General features: G+C 40.2%; 2 long non-coding RNA genes across 3 annotated transcripts; both read right to left on the bottom strand.

Annotated features, from left to right (window-relative positions):
* Window positions 1–538: 538 nt before the first annotated feature.
* Window positions 539–12,889, bottom strand: LOC141915107 (uncharacterized). The gene is made up of 4 exons (XR_012620910.1): window positions 12,842–12,889; window positions 11,833–11,943; window positions 1,230–1,349; window positions 539–700 (listed from the first exon to the last, which is right to left on the bottom strand). It is a non-coding gene; the product is annotated as an uncharacterized LOC141915107 (long non-coding RNA).
* Window positions 12,890–16,919: 4,030 nt separating this feature from the next.
* On the bottom strand, window positions 16,920–20,085 carry LOC141915108 (uncharacterized). 2 transcript variants are annotated; one of them, XR_012620911.1, is made up of 7 exons: window positions 18,899–20,085; window positions 18,679–18,800; window positions 18,473–18,591; window positions 18,167–18,397; window positions 17,968–18,088; window positions 17,766–17,885; window positions 16,920–17,691 (listed from the first exon to the last, which is right to left on the bottom strand). It is a non-coding gene; the product is annotated as an uncharacterized LOC141915108 (long non-coding RNA). The 2 variants fall into 2 exon arrangements; XR_012620912.1 differs by having other exon boundaries at window positions 17,766–17,898.
* Between the last annotated feature and the right edge of the window lie 2,700 nt (window positions 20,086–22,785).

The following is a 22,785-nucleotide window of genomic DNA, read 5'->3' on the forward strand; positions in this document are numbered from 1 at the left end:
GATAAATTCCTCTTGTATGGGTTTAATTCCTCTGGTACGGTTTGAACTCCTCTGGTATGGGTTTGAACTCCTCTGGTATGGGTTTGAACTCCTCTGGTATGGGTTTAATTCCTCTGGTATGGGTTTGAACTCCTTTGGTATGGGTTTGAACTCCTCTGGTATGAGTTTGAACTCCTCTGGTATGGGTTTGAACTCCTCTGGTATGGGTTTAATTCCTCTGGTATGGGTTTGAACTCCTCTGGTATGGGTTTGAACTCCTCTGGTATGGGTATCAATTCCTCCGACAAAACAGAACCTTCATACATACAGTAAACCCTAAACTTTGACAAAATTGATCCAAGGTAAAATGAATATATGAAAATATGTTGCGGGAGTCAGAAAAATGATTTTAGTATGATCAGGTTTACTGCACAATAATCCAGTTAATGAACCAAAGTAAAATCCAGTTAAATTTATCCCTCTTCACTTGAATAATTCACTGCCAATCTTAAAAACCGCACACTAAAAACAAACACATGAAATTAATATCAAATTTTATGTTTTATTTTCACAGAGATAACAATGAATTCACTCAATAAAACTATTGTTCCCCGTGATGCAGTTGTGGATATCAAATCACTCACTCATCAGGAATTCTCTCTTACTGTAAAACGACCGGGTCGGAACAGACTGTAAGGTTACACCAGGTGGATATAGTTCCCTGCATGCAAGAGATAAAATATTATCATGCGACAATTGGGCAAAAGAATTTGTAGTTAGGGGTCATTCATTTATTACGTGCGCATTAGGAGGGAGGGGGAAGGGGTCAGTGTAATTGCGTACTGGATTTTGCGTACAGAGGGGGGACGGAGGATTGAAAAATTCAAATTTTATGTGTACTTAATAAATGAATGATCCCTGATGTACAGTTCGATTGTGATAGAACTCGGCGATGTTAGAATTATAGGTTTCGGGATCGTAGTTCACTGATGCACCTCTGAATGCAACCCTGGCTGACAGGTTTTCATTCTCAACGCTGGTCAACCTTTCGTCGACCATCGGATTTGTTTCACCCCGAATTACCAGTTCAGATTTGATCTCGTGCGAGGTCTATGGTGGCGGCCATCAAAGGGTTAGCAGAATTTTCATGACGAAAAATTCTGGGTGGCAGAGCAGCTTTTACTTTCACTATCCGGAAACTAAATTTTGGGTGGCAGAACTGCAGATCACTAGAAAATATAAAAACTTACAGCATGAGAGTCAAAGTTCACTCGAGTTTAAGATCGTTCCAATCAATGAATCTATTTCCCAGTCATCATTGATTCATCCTTCATCAACATATCGACTTTAGTTCAATCCATCATCATCACCTGAAATATAGGAAAACAAAAACAAATTACCAGAGTTTGTCTGGCAGTAGGATTAATTCATTCTAATGAGGAGGTACCAGTAATTGAGTATTGTTAGATGTTTGGTTTACAGTTTTTAACAACCATTAACATAAATGCTGCTCAGGATCCACAGGGAGACAATGTGGTTCACAAACATGGATTAATTGAAGAAGTCGAAGACAAAGAACAAGTTGACTCCTCCTCTGCAGGCAGTGGACCCTGCTGTCATAGCCTGCACAATCGGACTGCTGCACCGGGCAGAAATAGAAAAGAGATTAAATATATAGAAGGCTCCAGTTGGCTCATCCACTGATGGTAGACCCTACTTATTTGTATCTTTTAATCGAGCCCACTTCACACATACATGATATTCTGTGTAATTAGTGTATAATACATATAGTTTATATCTTCATTTCTTGAAAGAAGAGATGAGAGTTGAAATCAATTGAAGCATGTAAATAAAATCATCTAATCATGAAGATTTTGATAATTGTGTTTTTTTCTATTACTTAAAAGATACTGCTGCCATGAAACAGGAGGTGACTTCTACCGTGGTATCCAGGACAGAGGAACCACAGGTTCAGACTCTAGCACTGCGCAGGTCGCCCCGTAAAAATAGGAAAGAAGTTAATTATTCAGGAGGTTCCAGTTATGTGCGACCATGAAACAATAGGTGACTTCTACCGTGGTATCCAGGACAGAGGAACCACAGGTTCAGACTCCAGCATCGCGCAGGTCGACCCGTAGAAATATAAAAGACGTTAATTATTCAGGAGGTTCCAGTTATCTGCGACCATGAAACAATAGGTGACTTCTACCGTGGTATCCAGGACAGAGGAACCATAGGTTCAGACTCCAGCATCGCGCAGGTCGACCCGTAAAAATAGAAAAGAAGTTAATTATACAGGAGGTTCCAGTTATGTGCGACCATACAACAATAGGTGACTTCTACCGTGGTATCCAGGACAGAGGAACCACAGGTTCAGACTCCAGCATCGCGCAGGTCGACCCGTAGAAATATAAAAGACGTTAATTATTCAGGAGGTTCCAGTTATCTGCGACCATGAAACAATAGGTGACTTCTACCGTGGTATCCAGGACAGAGGAACCACAGGTTCAGACTCCAGCACCGCGCATGTCGCCCCGTAAAAATAGAAAAGAAGTTAATTATACAGGAGGTTCCAGTTATGTGCGACCATACAACAATAGGTGACTTCTACCGTGGTATCCAGGACAGAGGAACCACAGGTTCAGACTCCAGCACCGCGCAGGTCGCCCCGTAAAAATAGAAATGAAGTTAATTATTCAGGAGGTTCCAGTAATCTGCGACCATGAAACAGGAGGTGACTTCTACCGTGGTATCCAGGACAGAGGAACCACAGGTTCAGACTCCAGCACCGCGCATGTCGCCCCGTAAAAATAGAAAAGAAGTTAATTATTCAGGAGGTTCCAGTAATCTGCGACCATGAAACAGGAGGTGACTTCTACCGTGGTATCCAGGACAGAGGAACCACAGGTTCAGACTCCAGCATCGCGCAGGTCGACCCGTAAAAATAGAAAAGAAGTTAATTATTCAGGAGGTTCCAGTAATCTGCGACCATGAAACAGGAGGTGACTTCTACCGTGGTATCCAGGACAGAGGAACCACAGGTTCAGACTCCAGCACCGCGCATGTCGCCTCGTAAAAATAGAAAAGAAGTTAATTATTCAGGAGGTTCCAGTAATCTGCGACCATGAAACAGGAGGTGACTTCTACCGTGGTATCCAGGACAGAGGAACCACAGGTTCAGACTCCAGCATCGCGCAGGTCGACCCGTAAAAATAGAAAAGAAGTTAATTATTCAGGAGGTTCCAGTAATCTGCGACCATGAAACAGGAGGTGACTTCTACCGTGGTATCCAGGACAGAGGAACCACAGGTTCAGACTCCAGCATCGCGCAGGTCGACCCGTAAAAATAGAAAAGAAGTTAATTATTCAGGAGGTTCCAGTTATCTGCGACCATGAAACAGGAGGTGACTTCTACCGTGGTATCCAGGACAGAGGAACCACAGGTTCAGACTCCGGCATCGCGCAGGTCGACCCGTAAAAATAGAAAAGAAGTTAATTATTCAGGAGGTTCCAGTAATCTGCTACCATGAAACAGGAGGTGACTTCTACCGTGGTATCCAGGACAGAGGAACCATAGGTTCAGACTCCAGCATCGCGCAGGTCGCCCCGTAAAAATAGAAAAGAAGTTAATTATTCAGGAGGTTCCAGTAATCTGCTACCATGAAACAGGAGGTGACTTCTACCGTGGTATCCAGGACAGAGGAACCATAGGTTCAGACTCCAGCATCGCGCAGGTCGACCCGTAAAAATAGAAACTTGCCGATTATGGGATTGATCGGTAAATTCCTGCTTCAAACTATAAACACTCATCGTGATGATGCTGCTTCAGAGGCTTCAACAGTTTCACAAGGAGTAATGCTGTTATGATAGGCAATTTTTGATATCTATAAAACATGCGTAGATCGATAGCAGTTGTATGTTCATAATACATACAACTCTATTCACTGGGAATTCCTAAACGGCATGTTTTCACTAATGGTTTTTTGATGTCTATTTGCTTTTGTTCACTAGAAATTTACATAGGGGCAAGTTTTGGCTTAACGATTATTTAATGTTTATTTGCTTTTGTTACTGGTTCAGTTTATGTCTCGGATTAATAAGAAATATTTTGGATTTAGTTTTCAAGACAATAGAAAAAATCCTAAGGGATTAGTCAAGTGTCAACGTCTACGTGTTAGGAAACCGAGACAACTCTGGGCTTGTTTCTTAACCAGGTTGCTAAGAACATTAATTCTCGGGGGCCTGGTGGGCGAATCAGGTCCCGAGGTTGGTCGTCGGCCCTCCCCAAATGTGGTGGCGTTGGTCACGAGAATAGTTCCTTGGAAACCAAATTTGGAAAGTATAAAAATAAGAGACATAGCTGAACTAGTCGGAGAGGAACGGAGAAAGCTCCGGGAGAGCAATGGGGGTAGCTCCGGGAGAGTACCCGGGAGAGCAATGGGGGTAGCTCCGAGAGAGCAATGGGGGTAGCTCCGGGAGAGCACCTGGGAGAGCAATGGGGTAGCTCCGGGAGAGCACCTGGGAGAGCAATGGGGGTAGCTCCGAGAGAGCAATGGGGGTAGCTCCGGGAGAGTACCCGAGAGAGCAATGGGGGTAGCTCCGGGAGAGCACCTGGGAAACCAAGAGGGGAAGGACCACCGTAAGAAACTAGAAACCGAAATTGTAAAAGGTGTCGATACATAGGAAAGACGAAACTGATATAATAAATAGTTGTGAGTATTTAGAAACCGAAGTATATACATCTTAGTCGTTTATTTTTTTTTTGTCTCGGGTCAATTTCAATTTGTGTCGTTGTGCGGAGCTGAGGAAGGATATGCTCTCCCACGATATTTCGGTCCCTTCTTCAGGTCGTATAACAATACGAGGGAACCTTCAGAGGCACCGCAGATTCCTGCACTGCGCAGACGCCTCATAAAAATAGAAAAGAAATTGTGATTATTCCAATCTGGGATTGATCGGTAAATTCCTGCTTCAAACTATAAACACTCATTGTGACGATGCTTTGTCTCAAACGCTTCTGACAGTTTCGCGAGGGAAATACAACAGAGTCCCCAAAAACTAATAGAGAATAGCTTTTATAATGCTGATTATGGGATTGATCGGTAAATTCCTGCTTCAAATTGTAAACACTCGTAGTGACAATGTTGCTTCAGAATCTCGAGAGAGAAAGAAACAGCCTGAACAAAGTAATACCTGATCAGTAGAAAACCTGGAGAACAACTAGTATTTGTAATGTGAACTACTTGTCATTAATATGTTATATGTATGATACTTAATGGTTGTCTTTTTTCCAGATTGAGAAATATATTAAGAAGGCATCAAAAAAAGATCGGTCTAAGGCCATTCGCCTGCAGAGCCCTTCCAGTATTGGAAAACGTACATCAAAATCATTCCACCTTTCGAGTTGGTTCCTGTGCAGGAGGTGGACCCTGCTTCTCCCGTAAATGTGGAGCAGGAGGTCGCCCCTGCAGTGGTGACCCTGACAGAGGCGCCACAGCTTCAGACGCCTTCACTGCGTCGGTCGCCCCGTCGAAAGACAAAAGATATAGATTACACAGTAGGTTCGGGGCGTCCGAAATAAAAAAAACAGGGCAAACGTGCAGCTCATCCTCCCCCATAGAGACAACCAAATTTTGAGGAGGAGAGCAGTGATGAGGATGAATTCGTCACTCCTGGAGCGACATCTCCAGGGCCCGCAACTTCCCCGCCACCACCACCATCTACCGGACCGCAGCCATCTACTGGAAAAAATAGAAGAAGAAATAAGAGAAAGTATAATGAAAATGCATCGACATCAAGTGCTCCAGCGGGGGCACCACCTTCCCCCGCTGTCGAGCTGGTGGCGCGCGGCCCTGGTTGGTCACGAAACATCGAATATAAAGATCCTATTAGAATGCTCCGGGATGTTGAAGGGGCCTTTCAAGGAAAATATGAATTAGTAAAACGTAGGCGAACTCATTAATATACGTATATATATATATATATATATTGCTACACAACTTCATTCTTTGTTCCATCATGTCACCACCATCTATCAGTTAACCGCATTATTTTATAGGTTGCTATTTACAAATATGATAATTATATTCGAACATGTCATTTATGTGTAATATGCATGATCCTTAATGTTTTTTTTTTCATTCCAGATTTAGACATCATTGAAAACATCAAAAAAGATCCATTCATTCCAGATTTGGATATAATTGAAAATATAAAGAAAGATCAGTCTGAAGCAGCCCCATAAAAAGGTTATAAAAGGTTAGCATCTATCTGCGCACCTAAGGAGCCAACTCCTCCTAAAGTAATTCCACCATTTGAGTTGGTTCCTTTGCAGGAGGTGGACCCTGCTTCTCCCGTAAATGTGGAGCAGGAGGTCGCCCCTGCAGTGGTGACCCCGACAGAGGCGCCACAGCTTCAGACACCTTCACTGCGTCGGTCGCCCCGTCGAAAGACAAAAGAGATAGATTATACAGTAGGTACGGGGCGTCCGAAAATAAAAAAAAAAGGCAAACGTGCAGCTCGTCCTCCCCCACAGAGACAACCAAATTTTGAGGAGGAGAGCAGTGATGAGGATGAATTCGTCACTCCTGGAGCGACATCACCAGGGCCCACAACTCCCCTGCCACCACCACCATCTACAGGACCGCAGCCATCTACTGGAAAAAATAGAAGAAATATGAAAATGCATCGACATCAAGCGCTCCAGCGGGGGCACCACCTTCCCCCGCTGTCGAGCTGGTGGCGCGCGGCCCTGGGTGGTCTAAAAACATCAGCTATTCAGATCCTATAAAAATGCTCCGCGATGTTGAAGGGGCCTTTCAAGGAAAATATCAATTAGTTAAACGTCGGCGAACTCATTAATATATGTATATATATTCCTAAGCAACTTCATTCTTTCTTAGATATATGCATAAGTGCGGCAATTTATATTTACCAGTTACAACTTCATAAGTTAATCATATTTAACGCTATATCTCTTTTAGATAACGAAAATATCACACACATCAGATCACGATTCGATCAAGAAGTCCACTGTCACCAAGAAGTCGATCACAAGAGGCGTCTGAAATCATGGATATTTCACAACATATTTCACCTCAAAAGATCGATGACAAAACTATCGAAAAACTTACAAAACATTTGGAATACCATCGAGAACTAGTAGCAATTATTTACGAAATAATATCTACTAAAGAATTAACGATTAATGAATTACCAAAAATACCAACACCAAGTTTGAAAACATTATTAGGACTTAAAGAAAATAGAATCAAATTGAGTGGTTATGAACGACACGAATATTTGAAATCAAAATTAACGGATCATAGAGATTTATCGAACTTTAGTGAAATAGACGTGCATTTATTTTCAGAAATTAGTGGATTACTGATAAGCGAGTATGAAAAGTTGTTAACTAAACAAACAAATCATCTTTGGGATTTTATAATTTTTGGGAATTCTTTGAATAAAGGGTTTGTTCTTTTTCATTCGACCCAAACTATAAATATTTCACGGGCTAATTGGGTTAAAGAAAATATATCTATTAGTGTTGAGTATGAAAGAAAACTTAGAATTATATTCGTTTAAAAAATTTCAATTATTGGGGTTGCCAAATGCTTCCGTTATTAATCATTTGACAGAAATTAATCATTTGAAAAAATGCTTGAAAATTACCCCGAAATCAAAGAATTCTGGTTGAAATTAGAAAATCCCAATGATGATTTGTAACAGCAGTTGTTTTTCATACTATATAGATTTTTTAATGTATTATATTTACCCTAATTGCATTTTTCTATGTTCAGCTTTTGTTAATGTGGCAGTTGTTGTATTATATACTTTATTGATTCCTGCATTCCTCGCATTCCTCACCGGGCCTCAGAGGCCTGGTGAGGAATGTGGAAATCGATACTGACTGTAGAATAAAATATATGTGTTTATGAAATAGTAATTCCACCAGGCGTTTCTTTGAATTGATATTCAGTTTGAGGATTTATTATCGAGGATCCGAAATGACTTATCTGGACAGTTATAATTACTGCTCCTAATAGATAGACAATAGTAGTGAGATATTAAATCCTAATTTAAATAAAAAGTATTTAAAAAACAATAACTTCAACTAGCTAGTTAATTCTATTATATTTTTTTCAAAATCTAATATTTCTTTAAAAAAATTAATCTAAATTAATTATTGAAACAGAACATTTAAACTTTCCAGAAATACGAAGTGAAGAAGTTATTTCATTTGATAAAATTACTAATATATTAAAAATAAGTTATAATACAATATTCAAAAGAAAAGCAAATCACTTATGGGATCACATCATTTTTGAGAGTTTTGAATATAGGGTTTGAAATGTTCGATAAAGAAACTGAGGGGATTTCTTGGGGGGCTTGGGTTAAAAAGAACATAGAAATCACCATGTTATGAAAGAAAACTGAGAAGAGTAGGAAGATTGATAAAATATGAAAAATTCCGATTACTAAGTTTAACATTTAGTGAAGTTGTCAACTATTTGCGAGAAATTGAAGAAATGATTGAAAACGATTCAGTCATTAAAGAATTCTGGACGAAATTATAAATTTTAACACTGAAGATCTTTGCATATTGATATAAAAAATGTAATCTCGATTGTGTAAATCTGCTTTAATATTGTATTGTTATTCATTAGTCGTTCGGTTGTTGTTAATGGTGACATCTGTTCTGTGTATTGATTGGTTACTGTTAATGTAATATGTATGATACTTAATGTTTGTCTTTTTTCCAGATTAAGAAATATATTTAAGGAGTCATCAAAAAAAGATCGGTCTAAGGCCATTCGCCTGCAAAGCCCTTCCAGTATTGGAAAACATACATCAAAATCATTCCACCTTTCGAGTTGGTTCCTATGCAGGAGGTGGACCCTGCTTCTCCCGTAAATGTGGAGCAGGAGGTCGCCCCTGCAGTGGTGACCCCGACAGAGGCGCCACAGCTTCAGACGCCTTCACTGCGTCGGTCGCCCCGTCGTAAGACAAAAGAGATAAATTACACAATAGGTACGGGGCGTCCGAAATCCAAAAAAAAAGGCAAACGTGCAGCTCGTCCTCCCCCACAGAGACAACCAAATTTTGAGGAGAGCAGTGATGAGGATGAATTCGTCAATCCTGGAGCGCAACAACCAAGACCTGCATCACCAATATCATTGACAGCGCCAACATCAGACACGCGAGGATCTACAAGGGCTTAAAGAATGGAAAATGAAGCCAGCTCAGACATCAACACCGGGCGCTCCAGTGGGGGCGACACCCTCCCCGCACCATTCTCCATCGCACGTGGCCCTGGGTGGTCTAGAAATAACGGTGAGTCTGTTCCTTACGCAATAGGTTCAGGACGTCAGGAAACAAAATATTCTAATCCTCCTCCCGCTAAGACAACCAATTTTTGATTTTCATACTTTTCATGCAGTGAAAGTTGTTGGTTGGCGGTTGTTTAGGGTTACTCCTTGATAACCTTCTTTAGCTCATCATCCGTACTGACAGTATTAGCTTCCTTAGCCAGAGTTACCCTATTTCTGGCTTGTTATTTATCTTATGATTTTAATACTTTACACGCAGTGAAAGTTGTTGGTTGGCGGTTGTTTAGGGTTACTCCTTGATAACCTTCTTTAGCTCATCATCCGTACTGACAGTATTAGCTTCCTTAGCCAGTTTTACCCTATTTCTGGCTTGTTTATTTATCTTATGATTTTAATACTTTTCATGCAGTGAAAGTTGTTGGTTGGCGCTTGTTTAGGGTTACTCCTTGATAACCTTCTTTAGCTCATCATCCGTGCTGGCAGTATTTACTTCGTCAGCCATTTCTGGCTTGTTTATTTATCCATAAAAAATGTGATGATAGTTCTTTATTCTATTATTCTATTTATTTTCAGATTTTCCATTTAATACAGTTCAGCCCCCGGACTCGGGCAGTGGAGACAATGTCACCAGTACAATCAGTCTGTAAGGGGATATGTTTGAGGGTACAGTACAATCAGTCTGCAAGGAGAGATGACTGAGGGTACAGTACAATCAGTCTGTAAGGGGAGATGACTGAGGGTACAGTACAATCAGTCTGTAAGGGGAGATGACTGAGGGTACAGTACAATCAGTCTGTAAGGGGAGATGACTGAGGGTACAGTACAATCAGTCTGTAAGGGGAGATGACTGAGGGTACAGTACAATCAGTCTGTAAGGGGAGATGACTGAGGGTACAGTACAATCAGTCTGTAAGGGGAGATGACTGAGGGTACAGTACAATCAGTCTGTAAGGGGAGATGACTGAGGGAACAGTACAATCAGTCTGTAAGGGGAGATGACTGAGGGTACAGTACAATCAGTCTGTAAGGGGAGATGACTGAGGGTACAGTACAATCAGTCTGTAAGGGGAGATGACTGAGGGTACAGTACAATCAGTCTGTAAGGGGAGATGACTGAGGGTACAGTACAATCAGTCTGTAGGGGGAGATGACTGAGGGTACAGTACAATCAGTCTGTAAGGGGAGATGACTGAGGGTACAGTACAATCAGTCTGTAAGGAGAGATGACTGAGGGTACAGTACAATCAGTCTGTAAGGGGAGATGACTGAGGGTACAGTACAATCAGTCTATAAGGGGAGATGACTGAGGGTACAGTACAATCAGTCTGCAAGGAGAGATGACTGAGGGAACAGTACAATCAGTCTGTAAGGGGAGATGACTGAGGGTACAGTACAATCAGTCTGCAAGGAGAGATGACTGAGGGAACAGGACCCTGCTTCTCTCGTAAATGTGGAGCAGGAGGTCATCCCTGCAGTGGTGACCCCGGCAGAGGCGCCACAGTTTCAGACGCCTTCACTGCGTCGGTCAGTAATTGTAGATACTAGTAGAATCAGTCGAACTTTCAAGGAGTCGTCTCGGTCGATGGCTTCCTTTTTCATCAGATGACGTGACTCTGTGTATAGTATTGATATAAGATTTATTATCCTTCATTTCCATGTTTTATTTGAGATCTTGCAAGATCAGTCATACTTAGAGGCTGTGGGACTGTGTGTCTAACTTGATTGTGTGTCACCTGCCGTCCTTTTTCTTTTGTGAAACATTATTTCTTAAAGACATCGTATATAGCTTGTAAATCCATCCTTTTTGTTATAATTAAATCCACTATCGTGGACCTATGAACATATATATACATCTCTCAATTTCGTTCTTTGGGTTTTCGTCCACTTTCTAAGGCATCCTGACCACTCCCTAGATTTCAACTTTTTCCGCGTGAGGAGAGGCGCCACGAGGATTCGATCGACGATTTAGCCACTCATGAGGATGATAATCTCCCTGACGGAACATATAAACTCGTCGTTGTTAACGCGTACATCAACGCCCGTCCCCGAGGACGCGGTCACCGCGGAAACCACTGCCTCCGTAGTGGTTGAATCTACTGTTCCGGCGTTTTCGAAGGAGCCATCCAACGTCGCTGATATGAACGGTCCCGGCTCCGTCCGACACACGATCCACCCCTTTTCGGATTCCCTCTCAGAGTCCGCTCGACATCAGCGAACTTTCCCCCTCGTCGTTTATGCTACCACGAGGAACTCGGGGAATCACATGACCGGAAGAATAAAATATCAAATAAATATCAAAGGAACTTGAAATTTATTGAAACGTCAATAATCTAATGCTCAATAATGGATAAAGAAATCCTTCAAATGTCACGTGATTCAGCCATTCACCGAGCGGCCATATTCCATTTGTCCTATTATCATGTTTTTATGGAGAATTATTATAAGAATGCTTTGCTAACAAAGCTTATATCTATAACCCAACAGTTAGTTCAAAATTGAAAAAAAATTAAATTAATCCTACTTTATACAAAATGTTGACTGTTGTTTGTAGAGTTCAGTCTCTCTCTCTTTCCAAGTTCATCTCTTCCTGTTTTCTCTTTCTCCTGGGTTTTTTTTTTCTCACTGGAGATTTCTGAAATTCAAAGAAAGAGATTTATATCAATTCTTCTATCATGAGTGAAATGCTCGGTGAATGGGGTGACCTCACAACTGACACCACACTGAGCAGTCATGTTTACAAATTGGCCTGGGTGGTCTAGTGGTTAGGACAGGCGACTGGCAAGTGAGAGACCCAGGTTCAAATCCCGGTGGGGCTAGGGTTAGGGTTGACGAGGGGTTTGGGTTAACATGGTGCTAATGTTAGGGTCACAGTGCTGTAGTTTTGGCAGATTTATTGAGTACAATAGAACAGAAGTACAGTAAACAATAGTCTATAATAGAGGCTATATATATCTGAATTTCTCAAAGAGCAAGTTTTTTCAAAGATGTTTAAATCTTTCCTCTAGCAAAAATATCACGATATATAACCTGAACAATTAGAATGAACTCTGAAATTATTCAAGTTTACAGATAATTAGAGATAAGGAGACTTCGGTTTCATTCAACATTTGTTTTTCTACGTTTTCTTCCTAATTTTTCGGTAAAAACGATTCTTGATTTCTACAAACTTTATTGACAACCCTGCACCAATGTTCTTAAACAATTACAATAAAACGTGTTCATTAAAATCTAGATAGGAACCAGATGAGAAAGAATGCGCGTCAAAGCAAAGTGAAGTTCAAAGGGCGTCTCCTCAGACGGGTCCAAAAAATTTGAAGATCAAGTAATTCAAGTATTCAAGATGGCCGACCACCCACGAATTTTTAATTCTAGTAGGCCTAACAAACTTATTATATCACCACTAGCAACAAGTCAGACAAGTGACAGATGCGCGTCTGTTACTGACTGTATGCCAAACATATTACTCATTTAACCCGACCCCCGCTAGCCGCTAAACGCGATTTTTAAGAGTTTTTATCAGTAATGCTTACCTCCTCGATCGCCACCATCTTTACCGGAAGTGAGAACCGGAAGTGAGAAACAGCGCCGTCTAGCGGGCTGGTCGCCTGCCACAGCGACTACCGGAGCGCGGCCCACGTGCGGCTCCCACCCCCCCAGGGCCCAAAACTAGAACCACAGTGAGAGTTGTTTGGAGCCGCGTGACCCATACTGATGTCCGCGTATACAAAAAGTGAAACGGTTAAAATTCTTATTCACTCTTAATCAGCAGCTGTAAAATTCATGGGCCACGGGGCCCTGCGTCGTGTAAATGTTTGAACTCGCCGGGTATCCTAGGCACTAGGCCTATAGGTAAAAACTCTTTTTTTATACAGTACAGGATACTGGGGTCAAAAGGTCCCTGTGCTTCGGGAGTCCGGCAAAATCGCGGCCGGGCGTCACGTTGACAAAGTACTGACTGAACTGCGTAAATTTCTTATCATTAATTCAATTTTGATCAAAATAATCATCATACTTGTCTATTTATTAATTGATGAGACCTGTTTTTCTGGGATATTTTGCTTACTTTTTGGGGTACATACCTCATTTATGTCTTAACAGAATGCCAAAAATCGCGGACAACAACTGAATATCTGATATATTTCCAGTTCTGTACCAATTAGATGCATTGGCAAAAAGACTCCTTAAGTCCAGTTTAATGAGAGAGAAAATCCTCCATTTTGTCAAATTTCTTGGATTTGAACATTGTTACCATGCCTACGCCACCCTGATTTAGTTGTTGAGACCCCACAAGAAAAATAACTTCATTTCGTAGGCATGGTGACAATGTAAAAATTAATTAATTCAATTTTGATCAAAATAATCATCATACTTACCTCCAGTTTCACAAGACTAGTCGCTCCTAAGCCCACACCACAAGACAAACCTCACTACAAGACAAACCTCACTGCGACGACGCAACCACCAAAAACCCGTGTCGAAACCCGGTTCTGAACGAAAATTCTCAGAATTTCCTATCATTCCGGATATTTAGCCTGGAACGAGTGACCCCCCCCCCCCCATAAACCGTTTTTAATCCTCTTAAATATGCGTCACCGCATTCCATTTTACGTAATATAGATAAAAGAACTCTTTTATTGATTTACATGTATATTACTAAATGCACCGTGCTGTAATCAACACCAAGAAACCTTCAATGCACAACGTTTTTAGCGACCAGTACGCGCCGGTGTGGTAAATCTGTGGTGGTATTTATAGCAGAGATAAAACGTTACCGTAGCTTACATTAAAACAAACGCCTAATTTCCACAATCCAATTATCAATTTATGCAGTGAAAACTAATCGTTTGCGAATAAATCTCCGTCACTTCATTAGATGACTCACATTTGACCCCGATTATACTGAGTTTTACCAGCGCCAATGTAGAAACACTGATCGAGTTTATCTATATTCAAAAATGTAAATATGACCACCAGATTTCGCACCATGATCTCTCCTCCTCCCAATCTGCGGCGCGTTTTCTTATCGGTACTCGCCTCCTTTCTGAACTGTTCGGATCACAAACGCGACGCGTGGTCCTTCAACGGCCATATTTGAACATCGTATTCGCGGATGTTATCCGTTCATTGTAAGATATTGTCTAATATAAAGTATTATACGTCTCGAACGGTAACCAATCCATGAATACGAGTACTGAGAGAAGTTACCGGTTGCCTTCCACAACCACCCGGCTAATTCTCGGGGCCCGCGTATCTGAATCATTAAACATTGCATGTCGTATCATAGCGAGCAGTTTTCAGAAAGTTAAAATGTTTAAGGTAAATTTTAAGTAAATCTAAAGTCATGTTAAGATTTTTAATCAGAAAATGGACCTCGGGAGAAGGGTATTAAATCTTATTACTCACATGCCACAGTTGGAATAACGATATGAGACAGATCCTTACCGTCACGTGCTGCCTCATCGACGACGAATCTGGGTTATCAACCGGTGTAATTCGATAGCACAAATGTACGATAGCAGGAATGCTCCGCCCAGGTTTCCGGGATCGCCGGTAACTGCAAGGTATCGTGGGTATCCTCGGTACCATGGTTGTCGGAGACTCACGGGCCGTGACACAGGTATCCTCGGTATCGTTGGTATCGCAGGTAACCGTAGGTATCGTAGGTAACCTGGAGTCTCACGGGCCGTGACACGGGTATCATCGGTATCGTTGGTATCACAGGTAACCTTTGGTCTCACAGGCCGTGAGACGGGTATCCTCGGTATCGACGCAGGTAACTGGGAGGATGACACGCCCTGAGACAGGTATCCTCGGTATCAACGGTAACCTGGGTTCGCGCAGAGGCAGTGCCCTGGTATCGTTGGTATCTCGTAGCAACATGGATGACTCCGACTATCAGTAATGTACGTAAAAAGTGAAGCTGAAGACAAATGATAATCCTTCGATTTAATTCATTCAATTAATCGTTATTCAGTTTTTCATTCTATTTCAGATTCAATATAATATCAATTGATAACCAATTTTCTTTTATTGACCCCTTCGAAACCACCCAGAATCAGTAGCCAATATCCAAATCAGGACCGAGTCTGGGACAATCCTGCCTATCCAATGCACCTATCAGATGATGAATGCAGCACGCCCCGTCACTCAGAACCAATAGACCGAGTTCAAACCCGGGATACCCTCGTTTAGTATCTAACAGTATCCAGTTCACTCAGAATCAGTACCAATAGACCGGACTCGAGCCCAGGAATCCCCCGTTTATCATATATTCAATATCTAGGTCACTCAGAATCAGTAAATAGATCACCTGCACATCCTCTATTCTGCATCATGACCACTCTGAATCATTATCAGTAATTACTGGTTTCGAACCCGGGACACCCCTGTACATCGTTTATTCAGCTTCAGTTCGACTCTGAATCAGTATCAGTAATAACCGGGTTTGAACCTGGGACACCCCTCAACATACTCTATTTCAGCATCAGAAGTAATTACTGATGAATTGTACCTGCGACACCTATTTTCAGTATTCCACCATTGATGGAATCAGTGTCCACTGCAGATTGATACTGCTAAATGAAATTCTTTAAGACTGATGGGACCCTAATAATTAAGTAAATAGAGTCTCATTACTCTAAGTCGGCGAGTTGCAGTAAAAGGTAGCTCATGCAGGTTTTAATCTGCTGCATGCCGTACCACAGACCTTGAAAGTCTCTACCACATTGAGAGTGGTTTGAAACTCTCATTGTACAATGGAACCTTCCTGTTAACCACAAATCTTAAGGGGCAAAAGTGAAATTGCCATACATGTAATAACCAGGTTTCAGATTATCCAAATCTGGATTGATATAGATATTTTAGCTGGGACAAGCTACTAACAGAATCGTATTAATGAGGTTCAACTGTACTCTAATTTCATTTAATTCACTTCCGGAGCAAAAATAATCCAAGTACAATAGACTTCTAACTGGAATCAATTAAGACAAGGTGATAGTTCTAGTCACCTGTAGACAATAGAACTTCAATGCAATAGTTCAATGTGTTTATGTCTGGGTTGGTGTTTGGAGAATGACTACTCCAAGATGTAAGTAACTAGACTTGAAATTAGTCGAATGAAACACTCTAATCCGTGTCTTAAGGATTAGATAGTCTTAATTAGACTTGAAATGATTCCAGTTAACAGAGAGTCACTGTACATTATATGAAGAAAAAGCAACACATATAATATGTAGCGAACAACTGACCACTAGTGATGCTGATGTTAAAACAACTAGTGGTTAGTAGTTCAATATGTATTGATAAACAATAGTTCAACCAATATTCAAACACCATAAAATCAATGTATTGATCAAACCAACAAACCAACATCCTCAGAACACAACAACTATCATTTTAAAGAAATGAGTATTTACAAACGCAGTCACAAGTACAAAATCTCCACATATACAGCACATACAACTATATTTCAGAAATCATTTAACAAGCACAAAAACAAGCAAGAGAAGCCCCTTGAAACATTTACACTCAAAACGCAAAGTCGCAGCAAATCAGTAATTAATAACCCACAATCAGATTCAACAACAAACCAGCCAATCAAACCATCAATTCATATTTATTTTTCAATAAATGTACAATGTGTATCTACATTCAACTTATACTGAAGCTATCAGCCTCAGAGAAATTGCTCGGCATCTCTGGAACTAGGCTAACTCGCGGTAACAAACACTGAAAGTCCTGATTTGATGGAGAAATTGGTCGGCATCTCTGGAACTATGATAACTCGCGGTAACAAACACTGAAAGTCCCGAATTGACGGAGAAATTGGTCGGCATCTCTGGAACTACGATAACTCGCGGTAACAAACACTGAAAGTCCTGATTTGATGGAGAAATTGGTCGGCATCTCTGGAACTATGATAACTCGCGGTAACAAACACTGAAAGTCCCGAATTGACGGAGAAATTGGTCGGCATCTCTGGAACTACGATAACTCGCGGTAACAATCACTGAAAGTCCCGATTTGATGGAGAAATTGGTCGGCATCTCTGGAACTACGATAACTCGCGGTAACAAACACTGAAAGTCCCGATTTGACGGAGAAATTGGTCGGCATCTCTGGAACTGCGATAACTCGCGGTAACAAACACTGAAAGTCCCGATTTGATGGAGAAATTGGTCGGCATCTCTGGAACTACGATAACTCGCGGTAACAAACACTGAAAGTCCCGATTTGAAGGAGAAATTGGTCGGCATCTCTGGAACTACGATAACTCGCGGTAACAAACACTGAGTCCCGATTTGACGGAGAAATTGGTCGGCATCTCTGATTTGATTTTTTCCTGTTGTCTGATATTCTACAGCCAAGCTCAATACATGTACTACAATGTGAAAACACAAAATATGAATAATGATATCATTTTTGAGACTTCTTCAAAATAAATTTCAATTATACCTGCTTATTAGTAGATTCTGACACGTGACTCTTAGGTTTTTCATGAGGAAATTTATCTGCATCATCAGTATCGTTTCCATCTTGATATCTGGTATTGTGTGACGATTAACTCAATACTAACTACAACAACAATCTACTAAATAAACTTTTTTCAATCATAAGACTCTTCATAAAAACAAAATTCATCTAATTTCAATTTTACCTGCTTTATAGTCAATTCAGATTCATGACTCGGACCTTGAGGAATTAGCTCAATTCTCCCTGAACTCTGATGTTTTCCTTTCCTCTGGTTTTGAGCGTCTCTTACAACAACAGTCCACTAGCTACAACAAAAATACATAAAAGTAACCAGTTTCATTGAGTCGACTGTTCCTGCAAAGAAATTCATGAGTTCAATTTACCTGATTCATAGTCAATTTAGACACATGAGTTAGAAGAGAAAATTGCTCAGAACTTCAGTAACTTTTCGTATCTTCTTGAACTTTCTGTTTGATGTGGAGATTCCCCAGAGTACTTCGATTTCTGCGTACAGACACTGAAAGAAGTCCCGGATTGACGGAGAAATTTGTCGGCATCTCTGATCTGATCTTTTCCTGTCGTCTGATATTTTACGGCCAACCACAAGCTCGATACTACAATGATAAAACACAAATATGAATAATGATATCATTTTTGAGACTCTTCTTCAAAATAAATTTAAATTATACCTGCTTTATAGTCAATTCAGATTCATGACTCGGACCTTGAGGAATTTGCTCAACACTTCCTGAACTCTGATGTTTCCTTTCCTCTGTTTTGAGCGTCTCTCACAACAACAGTCCACTGGCTACGACAAAAATACATAAAATAAACATAACCATCTTCTTTAAGTCGACTGTTCCTGCAAAGAAGTTCATATCAAGTATAATTTTACCTGATTTATAGTCAATTCAGACTCATGACACCTTAAATATTTCTAAACGACAACTGGAACAATCCTGAATGTTTCCTGTCGATCGTTTGGTATTTTGTACTAGCCAACCAAATCAATACACGCTACAACAGGGAAATATGAAATACACGTAATACTAACTTACCGTCCTAGTTGAGAACATTCTTAGCTATAACGAAATTCATAGCAATTTATACTATACCTGATTTATAGTCTTTACTAAGTGAAATTTCTCAGAACCTCAGGAACTTTTAGTATCACCTTGAACTTTCTGTTTGGGGGGTGGCGTGGAGATTCCTCAGTAGAGTACCTCAGATTTCTGCTGACAACAGACACCAATCCAACACTTCTCTTTCTGGTACTTTCATCTTTCTTTTTCCTCTTGTTTTACAAATTGATATTTAACTATTTGACATTTTGATTTTTTTACCATCATAAAATTGATATTGTTTTACATCATAGTTATTTGAGATTGTACAAGGAATAATACATTCCTTAACGTTCCTTAATTTTAAACTTACAGCTGTTTGTAAATTCTTTCCACACACAAAGATGGCATGCTGCATGCTGATCAATTTGTTTACCATGCGCATGGACACGCGGGTGTGCCAGTGCTGTTTAGTGCAATTGATGCGTTGGTGCAAGTGCATAGTGAGACAACAAGTGCAGAGTGAGACGTCAAGTGCGAAGTGGGACGTCAAGTGCAAATTTGGACGTCAAGTGCAAAGTGGGACGTCAAGTGCAGTGTGAGACGTCAAGTGCGAAGTGGGACGTCAAGTGCAAATTGAGATGTCAACTGTTTTCACCAGTGTTTACGATGATCAACCATCTTTCTGAAGATGTTTAAAGCAATTTGAATTCTAACAGTTTTTTTACACTGTCAGCTCACAACTTAGAAACTGGTTTACCTCATCATCAGAGTTTAGATGCTGACAATTTTATCACTGCTTAAGTGGAGTAATATAATCAAGTCACTAACAATTCAGTTTATGTCACTATTTAATTGTCAATTCAAGAAGGGAAAGGGGGAAGGCATTAAACCTCAATATCACCCCAGCCTTAGGTCACTTACAATTCAGTTTATGTCACAATTAACTTGACAATTCAAGAGGGGAAGGGAGGGATCACTAAATCTATATTTTAACACTAAACTTTCATCACAACCAATTGTTTTAGCAGTAATTTACCAACAGTGTTTTGTAAAATATAAATTTCATCAACACATTTTGAAGGTCATCAGTGTTGTAACACACTGACAATTCTGTTTATTAGTCACGTTTCTACATGACAGTTGAAGAAGGAAGGAGGAGACTCCTAAACTAAATATCACTCCAAAACAGAGTGTATTAATCAACATGGCACAGCAAGCAGCAGTATTAAAGGAGGTCATCAGTGTTGTAACACACTGACAATTCAGTTTGTTTGTCACGGTTCTACATGACAGTTGAAGAAGGAAGGAGGAGACTCTTGAACTAAATATCACTCCAAAACAGAGTGTATTAATTAACAACCAGGAGCAAGCAGCAGTATTAAAGGAGGTCATCAGTGTTGTAACACACTGTCAATTCGGTTTGTTTGTCACGTTTCTACATGACAGTTGAAGCAGGAAGGAGGAGACTCCTGAACTAAATATCACCCCAAAACAGAGTGTATCAATTAACACCCAGCAACATGCAGCAGTATTAAAGGAGGTCATCAGTCTTGTAACACACTGACAATTCAGTTTGTTTGTCACGTTTCTACATGACAGTTCACAACCTTCAGGTGCAAGGAACCAAAGTGAAGCTATCAAACAATAGCATCTTTGAGTATAACACTTTTAAAATCCGTAATGTGATAATAATTTGCTGATACAATATATACAGAGAACCAACACCAGCATTATTTCAATGATTCAACCACCACAAAGCTATCGATGGATAGCTGTTTTGAATATTTATACATTTAAAACGTAAAGTCGCAATAAGGACGATCAGGAAACATGATCAATCCCAATTCACCATTACAATATATACAAAGTACCAACACCAGCGACATTTCAAAGATTCAACCACCACAAAGCTATCAATGGATAGCTGTTTTGAATATTTTTATATTTAAAACGTAAAGTCGCAATAAGGACGATCAGGAAACATGATCAATCCCATTTCACCATTACAATATATACAAAGTACCAACACCAGCGACATTTCAAAGATTCAACCACCACAAAGCTATCAATGGATAGCTGTTTTGAATATTTTTATATTTAAAACGTAAAGTCGCAATAAGGACGATCAGGAAACATGATCAATCCCATTTCACCGACATATATTACAATATATACAAAGTACCAACACCAGCGACATTTCAATGATTCAACCACCACAAAGCTATCGATGGATAGCTGTTTTAGATATTTATACATTTAAAACGTAAAGTCGCAATAAGGACGATCAGGAAACATAATCAATCCCATTTCACCATTACAATATATACAAAGTACCAACACCAGCGACATTTCAATGATTCAACCACCACAAAGCTATCGATGGATAGCTGCTTTGAATATTTTTATATTTAAAACGTAAAGTCGCAATAAGGACGATCAGGAAACATGATCAATCCCAATTCACCAATATTACAATATATACAAAGAACCAACACCAGCGACATTTCGAAGATTCAACCACCACAAAGCTATCGATGGATAGCTGTTTTAAATATTTATACATTTAAAACGTAAAGTCGCAATGAGGACGATCAGGAAACATGATCAATCCCAATGACCGACATATATTACAATATATACAAAGTACCAACATCAGCGACATTTCAATGATTCAACCACCACTAAGCTATCGATGGATAGCTGCTTTGAATATTTTTATATTTAAAACGTAAAGTCGCAATAAGGACGATCAGGAAACATGATCAATCCCAATGACCGACATATATTACAATATATACAAAGTACCAACATCAGCGACATTTCAATGATTCAACCACCACTAAGCTATCGATGGATAGCCGTTTTGAATATTTATACATTTAAAACGTAAAGTTGTAATGAGGACGATCAGGAAACATGATCAATCCCAATGACCGACATATATTACAATATATACAAAGTACCAACACCAGCGACATTTCAATGATTTAACCACCACAAAGCTATCGATGGATAGCTGTTTTAAATATTTATACAATTAAAACGTAAAGTCGTAATGAGGACGATCAGGAAGCAAAACTCGCCAAAACTCAATATCACCCCATAACAGAGTGTATTAATTAACACGCAGCAGCAAGCAGCAGTATTAAAGGAGGCCATCAGTGTTGTAACACACTGACAATTCAGTTTGTTTGTCACGTTTCTACATGACAGTTGAAGAAGGAAGGAGGAGACTCCTGCACTCAATATCACCCCAAAACAGAGTGTATTAATTAACACGCAGCAGCAAGCAGCAGTATTAAAGGAGGCCATCAGTGTTGTAACACACTGACAATTCAGTTTGTTTGTCACGTTTCTACATGACAGTTGAAGAAGGAAGGAGGAGACTCCTGCACTCAATATCACCCCAAAACAGAGTGTATTAATTAACACGCAGCAGCAAGCAGCAGTATTAAAGGAGGCCATCAGTGTTGTAACACACTGACAATTCAGTTCGTTTGTCACGTTTCTACATGACAGTTGAAGAAGGAAGGAGGAGACTCCTGAACTCAATATCACCCCAAAACAGAGCCAGCAGCAAGCAGCAGTATTTAAGGAGAATGATTCTTGATGTTATAATGTTTAATGTGATAATTTTTATTATAATAATGTTTAATGTAATAATTCAAGAAGTTCATGGAAGGTGGTAAGAATTAACACGCAGCAGCAAGCAGCAGTATTAAAGGAGGTCATCAGTGTTGTAACGCACTGACAATTCAGTTTGTTTGTCACGGTTCTACATGACTGTTGAAGAAGGAAGGAGGAGACTCCCGCACTCAATATCACCCCAAAACAGAGCCAGCAGCAAGCAGCAGTATTAAAGGAGGTCATCAGTGTTGTAACGCACTGACAATTCAGTTTGTTTGTCACGTTTCTACATGACCGTTGAAGAAGGAAGG

Source organism: Tubulanus polymorphus, chromosome 1, assembly GCF_964204645.1.
Source record: "Tubulanus polymorphus chromosome 1, tnTubPoly1.2, whole genome shotgun sequence".
NCBI classification, from domain to species: Eukaryota; Metazoa; Nemertea; class Palaeonemertea; order Tubulaniformes; family Tubulanidae; genus Tubulanus; species Tubulanus polymorphus.